Genomic DNA, 14611 nt, shown 5'->3' on the forward strand with positions numbered 1-14611 from the left:
CGTTACGCATTCTCTTTCAGTCATTCGTTCATTAATTACTTCACCAACATATCTCCTCCCTTATCCAGACTGTTATGTCTGTCCTTCACCCAGCAGCATCTTCTTTTTCTTGGCCCATGAAGAGGACACCAAAGAACACATGGCTTAAGGCTGGGATGGAGAAGGGAGGAGTGAGTGAATTGAGAGAAAAAACTATTCCTGTGATGCTGGCAGGGGTGAGTCAGGAAAGAGATGAGTGGATAATAGATTATAAGGTTTACTGGCAATTCTGAAAAAAGTTTAAAAAGTCAGTTTGATAAAATTCATGAAGTGTTCTCTCAAAATTTACAGAGACTAAAAAGTAAAAATAAAATAATTTGGGATCAAATGAAATGTTTTGGCATCCAAAGCTGAACAAAAAGCTTCAGTTCCAAGCAATATTCAACACTGACACAAATAGCCAAGATATCTCAATGTAATCCAATCTGCATTTTTTATTGAAAAATGTTTTATTTTAAAAATGTCACCCAACTCTCCTCAGGAGAGACACTGCTCAGCCTGTCACGGGGGAACCTTCTGAGTCATGGGCCCGGAGTCAGGAAGGTATCCACTCTGAGAGGGTGAAGTTACAGAGGCCCTATCAGGAGTCACTACTGATAGTAGCTGGGGAAAAAAGGTTGCCCAAAGCCGTAGGAAGAGCTACCCTGAAGAGAAGGAATAAGAGGAGAAAAGGAAGAAAAATAGATGTGATTTTTCATTGCGTTAATGTATAGTCCAGAATCCCAGGGGGAGCCAGTACAGTAGGGCAAAGCCATTACTGTAGGTCATGCACTATGAATAAGTTATAACTTCCAAGTATTAGTTCCAAAGGGTAAAGTCACTGTACTCGTCCAGTGTGTCAATGCCCAGAAGCAGTGTAGGCAGGAGCAGCACTACACAAGCTTGATGTGAACTGATGAGAGAGGGATGACACCCAAAACCTAGGACAACTGGGTATCCTTCAGCAGCAAATTAGTTTGTTTTCAGTTTCACCAACTAAATACATGGCTTCCTTGGCTATTTTTAACAATCTTCCTTTAATTATTTTTTAAACTAATACTTTAAGAAATGCAAATATTTACTAGTGGTAACTATCCATAAATGCAGTTAATATGCTCAGTTCAAAGGTATCACATTAAAATATTTAAAAGAAGCATTTAAATAAGTATTTAAATACTTTCAGTCATGAGACACATAATTCAGAGTCTAGTTTAATATGGATTATGCATATATACATGTCTATACCTGCATACATGCATATACAATCTTAACTAAACCAAACCAAATATCTGAAAAGCTTAACTAATCCATGCAATATGGATAAGAAGTCTGATTCCATTATTACTGTAATGTAGTTTCACTGAAGATAATAGGCACTACAAAATGAAGCAGGGATGCTATTCTCCATCTGTAAGGCCAGTCTGTACCCTTGAGAACAAAACAGGTTAGATGTGTAGAAATAAGAGGTATATAAACAATGAAGACAAAAGAACTAAGACACACATGGGAGAAGAAAATAGTGAGGGACAACCAACGGGACACAGAGAGAAGCAAAAAGATGAGAAAAATACAGTTACACTATTAGAAGGAGGACAATACAAGGCCTCAATCCTGTAGATGATAGAAAAACCAGTGAGGGGTCCTCAGCAGTCAACAGAACTCTCTGATGTTAGTTTTCAGGATCAGCTAGCAGGTATTAAAAATGTGGACATTGTCGGTCAGATACCATTCCATATATTGGCTGTCTAAATGGACTTAAGTACCTAAGTATGACTCTATGCCACCCTATTCAAATACCTGAAAATCAATTAATACACCATCATATTTTTCTTATGACCAAGTGACAAAAAAGCAGAGAAGAGTAGGAGGAGTCACCTACCTTTTGTATTAATAATTGTTCAGGGACCTGTGCAGGGTGAGTTAGAATCATACTTAGGCATCAAAGTCCACTTATGTGCCTATTACATGGAATAGTGCATGATGCAATACTGGTATTTAATTTACAAATGTTACATAAAAGGTGAGATGTTTGAGTTTTAGTATACTAAAGTTTTAGCCAAAAAAGATCTAGATGACCACTGCAAAATCTCTCTCCAGAGAAAAGCCAGCAGTCACTTAAAAAAATACATTGAGTCTTTAATTAATAATAGTGTAAATAAGACCAGCAACAGTCAAATTTAGATTTCCATCAAATAAGCAGAAAAGCTTAAAATACATTGACTCAAGAATATCTAAAACCAAATAAACTGTTAATGGAGAATATAAAATGGTATATTAAGAGCTACTATTAGCATACTAAAGGAAAATCCAATGACATTTTTTTCATTAATATCTGTCTCATGGGTGGTATCCATACTTCCTGAAGAGTGTGTGTGCACTAACACCTGAAAAAGCTTCACTTTGCCCCATGTTCTGCTTTGCCAAAACATCATATTTCTTTTGTCAAAATGTTCATCCTGTGCTAAAAGTACATAAACAGGGCTGAATTTTGAGGAGGGTGCTTTTCTCCTCATGCTATCAAGCATATAGGAGACAGAGATCTGGAGTGCAGTGACAAAGGGTTATAGGTTATAGGCATGTTGGTCTTAAGGCAAAAGCAGTCAGAACTCTTGTGGTAGAGGCAACACCTTTTATTAGACCAACTAGATAGTTGTAAAATAAACTTTTTATTTGCAAGCTTTTGGGCTCACGTGCCCTTCCTCAGGCAAAGGAGAATGCAAAGATTGTAAAATTTCTCCCAGGTGGAAGCAAAACTTCATATTGAACAGAAGAACTGGAGGATGGTATAAATTCTCCTGGGTGGGAAAGTTTATTTTATGAAAATTAGGCTTAAATAAAAGTTGGAGCAGTCTATTTACCTCAAATGTATCTGATGGCAAGCAGGGTGTTGAATTTTGCTTCTTTCTTGTTAAGTTGTTTCATACTGCACAAGAGAATTGGTTGATGGAATGGTTGTCCTGGGTAGGGAAGTTCAGTTGTGGAGAAGCTGCTCTGCAAGTAAGCAAATTTGCCTCTATCAAAGGGCTGGAGCAGGGGTGTTTGCTTAGTGAAGTTTTCATTAAAAAAAAATCTAATTATGATATCTTCCATGCTTCGGGGATATAGGTTGTAGCCATGTTGTTCTAAGGCAAAAACAGATTATTTCTGCAAAATAATCTCTGAGTAATGAGTAAGGGGAAGAAGTAATTCAGCCCTGTAACAGGGTGCATGCCTCAGGGACTGGAGCCCAGCTGCAGTGGGTTAATGAATGGCACAGGGCCACAGGGATGATTGGCTGGCCTACAGGAAGTTAAAAGCTCCAAGGGAGGGGAGACGTAGGTGGCTGGTATGCTGAGGGGAAAGTACAGTGCCCAGGTTGCCTTCCTCTCTCTTGGTCTAAGGAAAGACCAGAGGTTTTACTTTTATTTGTACTTTTGCTTATATTGTTGCTTGCTGTGAGAACAAGCTTTCTGCTTGTAAAATAAAAAGACTAGAAACTGGAACTAAGAGCTAACTGGCTATTATGAGAAAGCTGGTTATTGGGTTGGGCTAAAGGAGGGACAACCCACTACAACCCCCTACTTTTAGAGAGGTTGTCCTTTACAAAAAAATCTAGCCACCCTATGAAATACTTCTTAAGATTCATTCTCTCAAAACAGCAAAACACTATAAAAGTATTCAAATTGGAAATGAACATAAGCTCACACCTAATAACTACTTGAAAAAAGCACAAGGCCAGATCCTCACGTCTTATTGTCATGAACAGTGCAGAGCCCATAATGGGGAGGGTAAAGAAGGTTTACAGTTTCTTTTATAGCACCCGAACTGTAGGGTGACCAATGGCAGGACAGTGTCTTAAGCTGGTCTCCTGGATGAAGTGACCTATAAATGATCACTCTCTGACATCTATGCTTGAATGATGTCTTCCATCAAGAACAGTCAGCTTGAAATTAGGTGGAATATTCTAGTATGAAATTGCTTCTTAAGGGAATGTTCTGGTCCTTTTAAAATAATTTTCTCCTCTCCCTTCCCAATGCAAAAATTATTCCAGGGACTTCTTACTATAGCACTAAAGATGTGTCCTGATTTAGCAAAGATAAATGTCTGTTACGAAGCTTTCTACATCTACAAAATGATGATTTCAGTATTGGAGTTGGAAAAAAAAAAGTGCATAAAACAATGCACTTGAGCAAATAATGAAGACTAAGGGACCGATTTACTGTCTATATGAGATTAACAACTGAACTACTTGTGGAAAGACAGAGCAAGTCAAATAAATGGATCAAATCAGATAATATAACAGCAGTACACTTAATGTAATTTATAGGCAGCAGTGTCTGAAAACATCCTTTACTCTGCACATCTGGCACCTTCACTTACATAACAAATTAGCTACCAAGAATTCTATTAATCTTTAATTAAAAGTCAGTAGTAAACACAGAGTAGAGATCATCAGATTGGTTGATGAGGCCCTGAGGGACCATGATCCAAAGGGAAAGGTCAGTCCATCAGGCAGCAATCCTAGGAGCACAAAGGAAGTGCATTCCTTTTCATAAGAAAGGCAGCAAAAGGGCTGGGAGAGTCCCTTGGCTCAATAGGGAAGTTATGGATCCCCTGATATTGAAAACAGAATCTTATAAGTGATGGCAGTCAGAAATTACCACCAAAGAGGAGTAATTAGCAATAGCCCACACCTGTAGGGAGCAGATTAGGAAAGCATAGGCAAAAACTGAATACAAATTGGCAACCAGAATCAAGGACAACAAAAAGTCCTTCTTTAGATAGGTAGGAAGTTAGAAAAAAAAATAAGGGAAGCTTAGGGCCTCTAATGAAGGAAATGGGACAGCTGATAACTGACACTCAGGAGAAAACTGAACTCCTAAATGAATACTTTGCGTCAGTATTTCACCGGTCCAAGGGTGTTAGCCTGCTTGACAGAATACAAGATGATCAAGGTAGGGGTGATCACCCTCCCATAGTTGGCGAAGATCTTGTGGGGAAATACCTTGAGAGGCTGAATATCTACAAGTCAGCAGGACCAGATGAACTACATCCAAGAGTGCTAAAAGAACTGGCCGATATCATTGCACAACCCATGGCAAAGCTATTTGAGGACTCGTGGCACTTGGGAGAGGTCCCAGAAGACTGGAAAAGGGCCAATGTGGTGCCTGTCTTCAAGAAAGAGAGAAAGGAGGACCCAGATAATTACAGGCCAATCAATTTGACCTCAATCCTTGGTAAAATCCTGGAAAAAATTATCAAAAATCCATTATTGATAGGCTAACAGAAGGCAGTATTTAAAGGACAGCCAACATGGCTTAATTGCGGGCAGGTCATGCCTAACCAACCTCATTTCCTTCCACAATCAGGAAACTCACCACCTGGATACAGGAAATGAGGTGATGTCATATACTTGGACTTCAAAAAAGCCTTTGACTTCATCTCCAGTGATATCCTCATAGTAAAATTGGGAAAATGTGGCCTTGACTACTTTACAGTCCGGTGACTAGGTAACTGACTCTGAGGTAGGTCCCAGAGAGTATTAATAGACGGAACTGAGTCAACATGGTGGAAGGTGATCAGTAGCGTCCCTCAGGGTTCGGTACTCAGACCAGTGCTTTTCAATATGTTCATCAATGATTTGGATTCGGGTATTAAAAGCATACTGGCAAAGTTCGTGGATGACACCAAATTATGGGAGTGTGTGGTCATGCTCAAGGACAGGCTGGTGATCCAGGCTGACTTGGACAGGATTGCATCATAACCTAATGACGTTTAACATGGAGAAACGTAAAGTGCTCCATCTGGGGAGAAATAATCCGCAACATACTTACAGGCTCAGCAGTGCTACGCTTGCCAGCACCACAACTGAAAGACACCTGAGGGTTGTGAGAAACCACAGAATGAACATGAGCCACCAATGTGATGCTGCAGCTAGCAGAGCAAATCAAACACTGGCATGCATCTACCAATGCATCTCAAGCAAGACTAAGGATGTCATCCTCTCGCTCTACTCAGCCTTGGTGAGACCACAGCTGGAGTACTGCATCCAGTTCTGGGTGCCACACTTCAAGAAGGATGTGGAGAAGCTTGAGAGAGTCCAAAGGAGGGCCATGTCCAGGTTTGGAGTTCTGGAGAGCAGATCATACGAGGAGAGGCTGAAAGATATGGGACTGTTCAGCCTGGAGAGGAGAAGACTTAAATCACTTCAGATTGGACACAAGGAAAAACTTCTTTACAATTTGAATGCCAAGGGTCTGGAACAGACTCCCTCAGAGGTGGTACAGTCACCTACCCTGGCGATCTTCAAAAAGCATTTTGATGCCCACCTTGCTGGGGTCATCTGACCCCAGCAGTCTTTCCTGCCCAAGTGCAGGGGTGCTGGACCCAATGATCTTGTAAGGTCCCTTCCAGCTCCTAACACCTATGAATCTATGAATCATAGCCTCCTTTTTGTTAGACAGTTCATATATGAGCCCCCTTCCATGACATCCAAATAGCACTATCCTAGCATCTTGCATAAATGGGGAAATTACTTTTTGCTAGATTCAAAGGAGCTGTTCTGCTAGTAGCTAAAAAACTCCAAAAACCAAGAGCAAGTAAGTTCCTCACCATGATTCAAATCAACAGTTTATAGCTTCTTTGAAAGAAAAAAATCTGTAAAAGACATTGGTCCTGATTACTTGTTTTCAAAGTAAACATCATCTTTAGTGATGGCAGAAAAACACATTACTCCAATCTTTTAACAGGTTCTAGCGAAATAGCTCTCAAGTCCTGTGGGAGTGCATCAAGCCTTTTAACAAACCTCAGCAGAATTTGGCTAATGCAGTCTTAACAAGGCAAGATCTCAGTGTCTTGTTTTACTTAAAGTTTTCAACCCCTTTGACCCCCCTAATTGAATGTGGGGTTCAAGAGCTATGCAATTGAGAGACAGGGCTTATTTTAGCATCTGAGATGCCTGAGTAGAATTAGACTGTACTATGACATTTCTCCTGACAAGCCTGACCCCTGAGTGCTTATTTAAACATTGTGATTATGAACATCATCTGAAGATATTTAGAACTGAAGTCCCTGTCAATCTTAACCATAGCACAGCTATGAGAAATGCCATCAAGTATCATTTGTACCCTTGAGGAAGACAGGCACTGTGTAGATATAGAATGTTAATATCATTATAACAATCAGTGGTTATAGGCAACTAATATTAATCATGGTTCTGTGCTGGAAAGTCATTGTAAAAATGGCATTGTATGGTTCCATGGATCACTGATATGTGTTCAGTTACAAATAAAAACATATTTTTAATAATTGTTATCCATCAAACCATTAACTAGGATCTAAAAGAAAAACTGGATTGATTCCCCCTATCTCCTGCATTGTTACCAAAAAGGCTGGAAGTCAAATTCTGCTCCTTAATATGGGGAAAGTGAGGCAAGGACCCTTCCCCTCTGAACAACCAGCTGCAAATAACCTTCCATTTAAATTGAAAATTTTAAGTGTGAGCATTTTTGCAGATAGTAACCTTTACTGAATCAAGGGATGAAGGATGATAATCAGGACCAAACATATTTAAGGCTTAAAGGCCAGATTCCATTCCACCTAAGCATGTTAGCAGAATTAGATGCCTAATTCCTGTCCTATATCACCCTGTACACATCCCTAAAAAACTGTTAATGCAAAAGATGGGTGGGTCCTCCTCCTCTTCTCCCCCTTGCTGCTTTTATGTGACTAAGTCTGAAGGATAAGATGATGTGTTAGAAAAGCAGACGCATTAATGGTTTTTCAGTAACTTGAACAGGATGAAACAGAATTGCACTTAGGTGCCACTTACATAGGTAAACTAGGATCTGACCCTACATGTCTAATGTAACACCTGAAGCTGCATCAAAATCATCTGGAACCCAGGGCAAATAATAAAGTGCAATGCAAAAACACTCCTTTCAAGCAGCCAAACTATGCAGGTGAGCTACTGAATTCTGCAGTTGTTGCTGTTTGAGTGGTCTCACGTACAACACTAATCCTGCCTGCAGTGCATGTTATCTCTGTTCGCCATAGTAAGTATACGAATGGTAAAAGGTGATGGGCATTTGGATGACCACTAAAGTCAGAAAGGTGGGTGGGAAGTCAGGAGGGAGCAAATGTACAAAATATGTGTTTCTGCAATGGCGGTTCTGTCTCTGCCTGCTCTGAGAACGGGGCCCTGGAGCAGGCAGGCTGCACAGAAAGGGAGTGGAAAAATGTTGCCTAGCAACTGGGTCTGGAAGCTGCAGCAGGGGAGTTGTGACCTGGCAGCTAGATGAGCAGCAGGAGCTGCAGGAAGAATATAAGGGGGGTTTCACCACTGTGGCCACATGACCGAAGAAATTTCAGAATGAGGGCCATTGTTCAGGAGGAGGGTTATACAGAAGGGAAACCAATTTCACCTGTTTCAACATGAAAAAAAAAATTAGAACATGAAGGAGACCTCAAGGAAAATAAAGGCTGTGAAAAATTCAAAATAAATGAGTAATTGGAGAGAAGCAAACCTCCCAACTCTGTCCTGAAGACTGGACAGAGTTGTCATTTGAAATGTTGGCGCTCGGGGTGGCATGGGCAGGGGAGAAGCACTTACCTCCTTGTGCAGGCTGTACAGCACTTGTGCAAGCACTTACTTCCTTGTTCAGTTCAAGCTCCCCCTATATAGGCTATGGCAGTAACTCAGGCTCCCTGGGGGCTGGCATTCAGGTGTCATTTCTGATTTGACACTGGGGATTGGTGTCTCTCCCTACCCACAAGCTATACTACTGGCTGTGGAAATGAGATTGTTCTAAAGGATGGGGCATTATTAGAGGAGACTGCACGGGGTGCATCCACTCTGCAGGAGCATGTGAGGGTGGAGGTGGAGCTGCTTACTGTGCTCCAAATAGAGATCTCCCACTGTGGGACCAGGGAGGTTAGTACAGCCATTAGGATGCAGCAGCTCGCATGCAGAATCTTTGTAGCTGCAGACTGTGGGTAGGATTCCTTCCCATCACACCCTGCCCACAACAGGACTGGCTATGTCCCCTTATGAGGAATTTCACTGAAAAGAAAGCATCCCTTTCACTGAAACCATCTCCTCCTATACTTACCATTGGCACCTTATGTTACTACAAGTGAAAGAGATTAAAGAAAAGAAATGTTTTCTTATTTTTCTTATTGTGTGACAGAAGGAGACATAAAATCAACTGACTGCCCTCTGTAATCAGCCACTTTCCCTTGTTCTTTATATGGGTCTTTGTACCAAAACAGGAAATAGAAACTCATTAAAAAAAAAAAGAGGTGGAGAATTGAACTATAAAACCAAAGGAACTGGCAAGGGGAACTTAAGATAGTCATAAATTAAAATTATCTGTATTATTTTTAAGTCCTTCATTCATATTGCTGGCATTCCCTTAGCAAGTGCCAATAATGTGTGTGTCTGTGATTAAGCTAGTTAGGAGGCAGGTCGTTGATTTCTTATTCAATTTCTTTTTTTTTTAAATCCACAAAGCAAAACAAGAATCCTTGTCTGAACAGAGTATTTCACTGGAAAAAAAATACTTCTAATAAGCACGGAATCCCAAGGCAGCGTATTGGTCACAGGCACGCGTCACATTAGGCACTTGTTCTTAAGTTAGGAACCCAGTAAACATATGGAAAGCATGGCAACGACCCTACATGGGGAAAACTGACATTTTCATGGACACTACATGAAAATTCTCCCTCCGGAGCCAAGCTGCCACTAACAGGCTCCCTGCAGCTGCACAGTACCAGCTGCTGAGGGGATTCTGCAGGAGTTAATTCTGCTTGAAGGAACATTAACTCTTGCTGAGGTTTCTGGCAGGTTCTGAGGGCAGAATGCCATAGGTTGTATTTCCCAAGTTTTTTCTCCATCAGCAGCCCTAGATATCTGTAGCATGCAGAACCCCAGTGACCAGGAGTTACAGCAGATGAGGTTTTCAACAGGCTCAGGAACCATCCATGCTGGGGAATAGGCTGGATCTGCTGGACAGGTTGCAAACTCAACTTAGTCTACTAACTTTGTTACTGGAAGGGAAAATTTGGTTTTATATCAAGGACTTGCTGGGTATAATACACATTTCCTGATTCCAGCAGGTAGACAGACACAAGAGGACTATAATAATTCAAGTAGATAACTTCTAGCCAGGGTAAGTTAGACCAGTTTTTCATTGTAAAAATTCTGCTCATGTTTCATTCTCGGTGTACAGTCTTAGAAAGCTAATTGATAGCAGTTTCTGCCATGCCCTGAGGGAAGTTCCCATGCACTGTTCAGTGCACAGATGGCTCTGCAGTCAGCTACTAGTTACTGGGTCCCACCTTTGGTAATGCTGTTCATTAAGCCTTGACAAAGCTGATATTTCCGTTATAATACTTTGCTTCCAGTTGTTTATAACTGACAAACCTTAACCATTTGGGCTGAAATTTTCCATGCCCCTTGTTTCCCTCATGTCACGTATGTGTGGGGGAGGGAGGAGATTCTGCCAAAATGGGTCAGCTGTTTTTGAAAATGAGGATAGGGAATGGGATTGAAATGTGGCAAGGAGGAGCCTTTGTGTCAAGGAAATGTCTTTTGTGGTCACCATGTCACTCTGCCTAATTTGGGCAGTGCTAAGTGTTTGAAAACCTGCCGTTGGAACATTCTGGATCCTTGGAGCTTATGTTTCCAAAGATGCTGCTTGTGTCAGGCAAGCATCAGCCTAGACCTGAGCAAAACTTTCCCTGCAGCTCCAGCTCTGTGCCCCTGTGGGCTGTGCTTGGTGCGGGTTCCTCAGCTGAGAGCAGAGGCTTCACTCCTGTGCTCTCAATGACTCCCATTTTAGTGCCACAGGATTAAGCTGTCTGATTCATATATTGAGGGGCAAATGGGGACTGAAAGTAGCACATGCCTGAGATGGAGGACTGGTGTGGGATGGATGGGAAAATAAATTGGGAACTGGGGCAAGGAAAACTGGTAGTCAAGTGTGGGGAGGTTGGCTGTTGAAGGTAGAGAGCAACGAATTCATGGATTTACAGATTTCTAAAACCATTAGATGAACTTCAGAGGAAAATGAGGAATGAAACTGGAGTCAGTGCAGGAACACAAGCAGAGGGGAAACAAGGGAGATTGGACAAGGAAACTAGAGTGGAGAAATGGGGCTAGTTGGGCAAAGTGACTAAGAGGAGGAAGTACAGATTGGAGGGGACTAAAAAGAAGATGATAAGCTTGGGGGGAATGAGCAGAAGAATTTGGGTCTGTTATATCTGTGCCACTCTCCTCCCACCTTCCAAAGTCTGGAATAGAACCCTTGATTTTTTTTTACTTGTCCTCTGCTGTCAGCAAAGATTTCTGAAACCCACGGGTAAAGTTTCTCATCTTCATCTAATTAGAGAATAAAAGATGGCAACTTAGTATTTGTATCAGTTACTCTATTAGATCCACTGTGCAGTGGATCTTAAGGTTTCAATGCAACTGATGAACCATGTGGCCATATGATGGAATATTGCAGCTGCTGCTTCTGGTTTCTTTACTCCTTAGAAAAGTATACCTGCTTCCAAAACCCACCTATTTTAAAATATTGAGGTAATAGAATTAAGCCCTCAGAAACCAGAAAATGCCAGCATTAAGACAGCATATGAATCTTATGTTGGCTTCTTTATGAGCATGCATTAAAATCCAGTCTTTAATTGCATAGTCTGATACTGCCTGTTTCAGTACATAAGGTGGATTGGCTCTGGAGATGAATCAGAGTTGTGTTGTGAAGGAGGATTTTCTTGCTAGGACCCATGCTTCATTTGCTGCTGAAAGTGGAAGGTGGGTAGTGAAAAAGGCAGATAATTGCAGGAAAAGAAAGTATGATTTCATGGATGAGACAGTTGAATGCTAGCATGGAGAATTGGATCCTATCTTTGCCTCAGCCATCTTTCCTGTCTAATGTTAGGAAAGTCACTTAAACCACTTATCACAGATGTTCATTAATATGTTTTTGTTATTATTGTTATTTTTGTTATTATAACTTTTTTTTCTTGGAGCCCAACTTGAAGTTACTCAGATAACCTTAATTCTGGTATTTTCTCAATTTAGAATGTTTCACTTTGCAACCTTACTAATATTGTTAATGTAAAGTTTTTGTTTGTGTGGTATTTATATACCAGCACACACACGCACACACACATGCATGCATGCATGCACGTACATATATTCATTCAAAGCTCATTGACGAACACTAGTGAGTTAATTCTCCAAAACCTAGCACCACAATTCTCACTTGACCAACTAAGAAATAGAAGTATGCAGATGGTAGGTGATTTGCCTCATTCTGGGAAGAAACAGTATCAGAAAGCATGAATTCCTGAATTTTAAGGCACAGATTTGTTACAATGAGACTATAAATAGATGTTGTGCTTGGAGTAGGATCAAATGTGCTGGGATGCATCTCAGCACAGCTGATCCACTTCTTCAGGTGACATAAACATCACCCATTTTCCTGGGTTTGGGTGTGAAACTACATATACCAGGAGATTCTTGGGGTGCAAGCAGGGAAAGTGAGACAGGTGCTCCCAGGACTTTAGGGGCCTGACCCTACAGTGGAATTTCTGAAAGCATACAGGATTGGGGCCCTGAAGCCTTGGAACACCTGCCCAGGGTGGCTAGAGAATGTGGGCACTTCTGGGCTTCCCACATAAGGCAAACAGATATCTGTTGTGCAAAAGTGGCACAAACTCTTACCACCTGTTGTTGCAGCCACAATATTGGGCATTTGTGGCATGACAAGGGGCATGAATGTCTGTTTCCTGGGCCTGTGCGCCATCTTACATCGTTTAAGGATAGCGAAAAGGCAATGTCTGTTACCAGCCCTGACTCCCTGTCAGCTGCCCAAACCACTACACTATGAACACTTCTATAGTTGAGCAGGCAGATCTGTTACATCAAGATTCCATCAGTATCATTTTTTTTCAGGAAAAACGCACGCTCAAAGTTCTGCATCCTCCAACACAGAGGTGGAGATTAAGCCAAATAGTGTTAAATCAGGTCCCAGTCCTGACTTACCTGCTAGTTGATCTGCATAGAGCAGATAGAGTTGTATGTTCATTTTGTGTTTCTTTAAATTGAGTGGAGGACTATACAGATGCTTGTGGGAGAACCTGCTATTATGGCATCACAACAGATTTTTTGCTCTCTCTGCAAAGCAAATTTTAACATTACTCCCAAGTGACCTGACCAGTATGTTTGTTTCACTAGGTAATGAAAAGCTCAGTCAGATGCACAGCATAAAGAATCATTAAGCAGCTCTCAGATGAGTGTGGTTTTTTATCTGAAAGGAAATTGAGTGGTTAATTGGCCCACAATTAAATAGAAATGCTATTTTAAAAAAAATTGAAACAGCTGGCCAGGCTCAGCTTCCACTTGCCTTTTACTTTGCCAAGCTGACTTAAAGCTATAATGGAAATAAATTAATTGGGAACATTAGGGATACTGTAAAAACATCTCTATGGATCAAGTTATCTTAAGAGACAGAGCATAAAGCAGACATAAGCACTTAGACCAGAACAGAAAGGTTATTATCACTTTCTCACCAGGCTAGGCCTGCAAATAGCAACATAGATTAATGGATGTTAAGGCTATACGGGATCACTGTGATTGTCTTTCCTGATCTCCTGCAATAATACAGACAATAAAGTCCCCCTAAATTGATTCTATTTTCAACTACAGCATGATTTTCAGGGGGGGAAAAAACAACCTAAAGCCCTTAATTTAAAAATTTGCAAGGTTGGAGTATTTACCACAACCCTTGCTAAGCTGATCCAGTGGCTAATTACCCTTACCTAAAATATAAATATCTTATTTCAAGTTTGAACTCATCTAGCTATAATTTCTACCTCAGACAATAGAAGATCTTCTGAAAAAGGTTTAAGAACAAACAGGAATCATAGATGTGCTGACTGATTGGTGATCATGAGTCATGTTGCATGAATAAGTTCTCAGACAGCTTAAGATTGTGTCTTTAGCTGCTTTTACATTTCTAAACCAAATTTGAATATATTAATATTTTGATATGTATTTATATAAGTTATTCAGGTATTGAAATTAACAAGAAGTCTTCTCCGAAATGCTATGAGAGCAGGATTCATGTCTTTTTGCGTTTAAGAATGGAACAGAAAGGGAGAATAGAAAAGTGTGGGGTGGATCCAGGGGAAAAGGGGGTGCACTGGTACATTTGCACCTCCCCTTGATTTGTGGTCCACCCTGCTTCCCCAGCACAATTGGGGAACAGATATGAAGCCTTGGCAGCACTGAAGGATGATGCAGCAGAGGAAGTTGCAGGGGAAGACACATCTGCAACAACCATGCAGGCTGAGCGACAACCAGGCAGCCAGAAGAAGAGACCTGGGTCATCGTGGTGGGACTCCCTCCTGAGAGGCATGGAGGGGCCTATTTGTCTACCAGATCCCACAGCACAGGTTTGCTGCCTGCCCAGTGCCAAGATCTGAGACATCACTGCGAGGATTCCTGACCTTATCTGGCCCTCTGATTACTATCCCATGGCCCTCGTCCACGTGGGCATGTGAATGATGTGGCCAGGAGTAGTTTGGACCACATCGTGAGTGACTACAG

General features: G+C 41.2%; 1 protein-coding gene across 1 annotated transcript in view; it reads right to left on the bottom strand.

Annotated features, from left to right (window-relative positions):
• SCN2A (sodium voltage-gated channel alpha subunit 2) overlaps positions 1 to 13228 on the bottom strand; it is a 104681-nt gene extending 91453 nt beyond the window's left edge. Inside the window, exon 1 of the mRNA XM_006029477.1 lies at positions 13046 to 13228. The gene's annotated coding sequence lies outside the window, so the exon portion shown is untranslated. The remainder of the gene's footprint in view (positions 1 to 13045) is intronic.
• Between the last annotated feature and the right edge of the window lie 1383 nt (positions 13229 to 14611).

Source organism: Alligator sinensis, unplaced genomic scaffold (assembly GCF_000455745.1).
Source record: "Alligator sinensis unplaced genomic scaffold, ASM45574v1 scaffold738_1, whole genome shotgun sequence".
In the NCBI taxonomy this organism is placed as follows: Eukaryota; Metazoa; Chordata; order Crocodylia; family Alligatoridae; genus Alligator; species Alligator sinensis.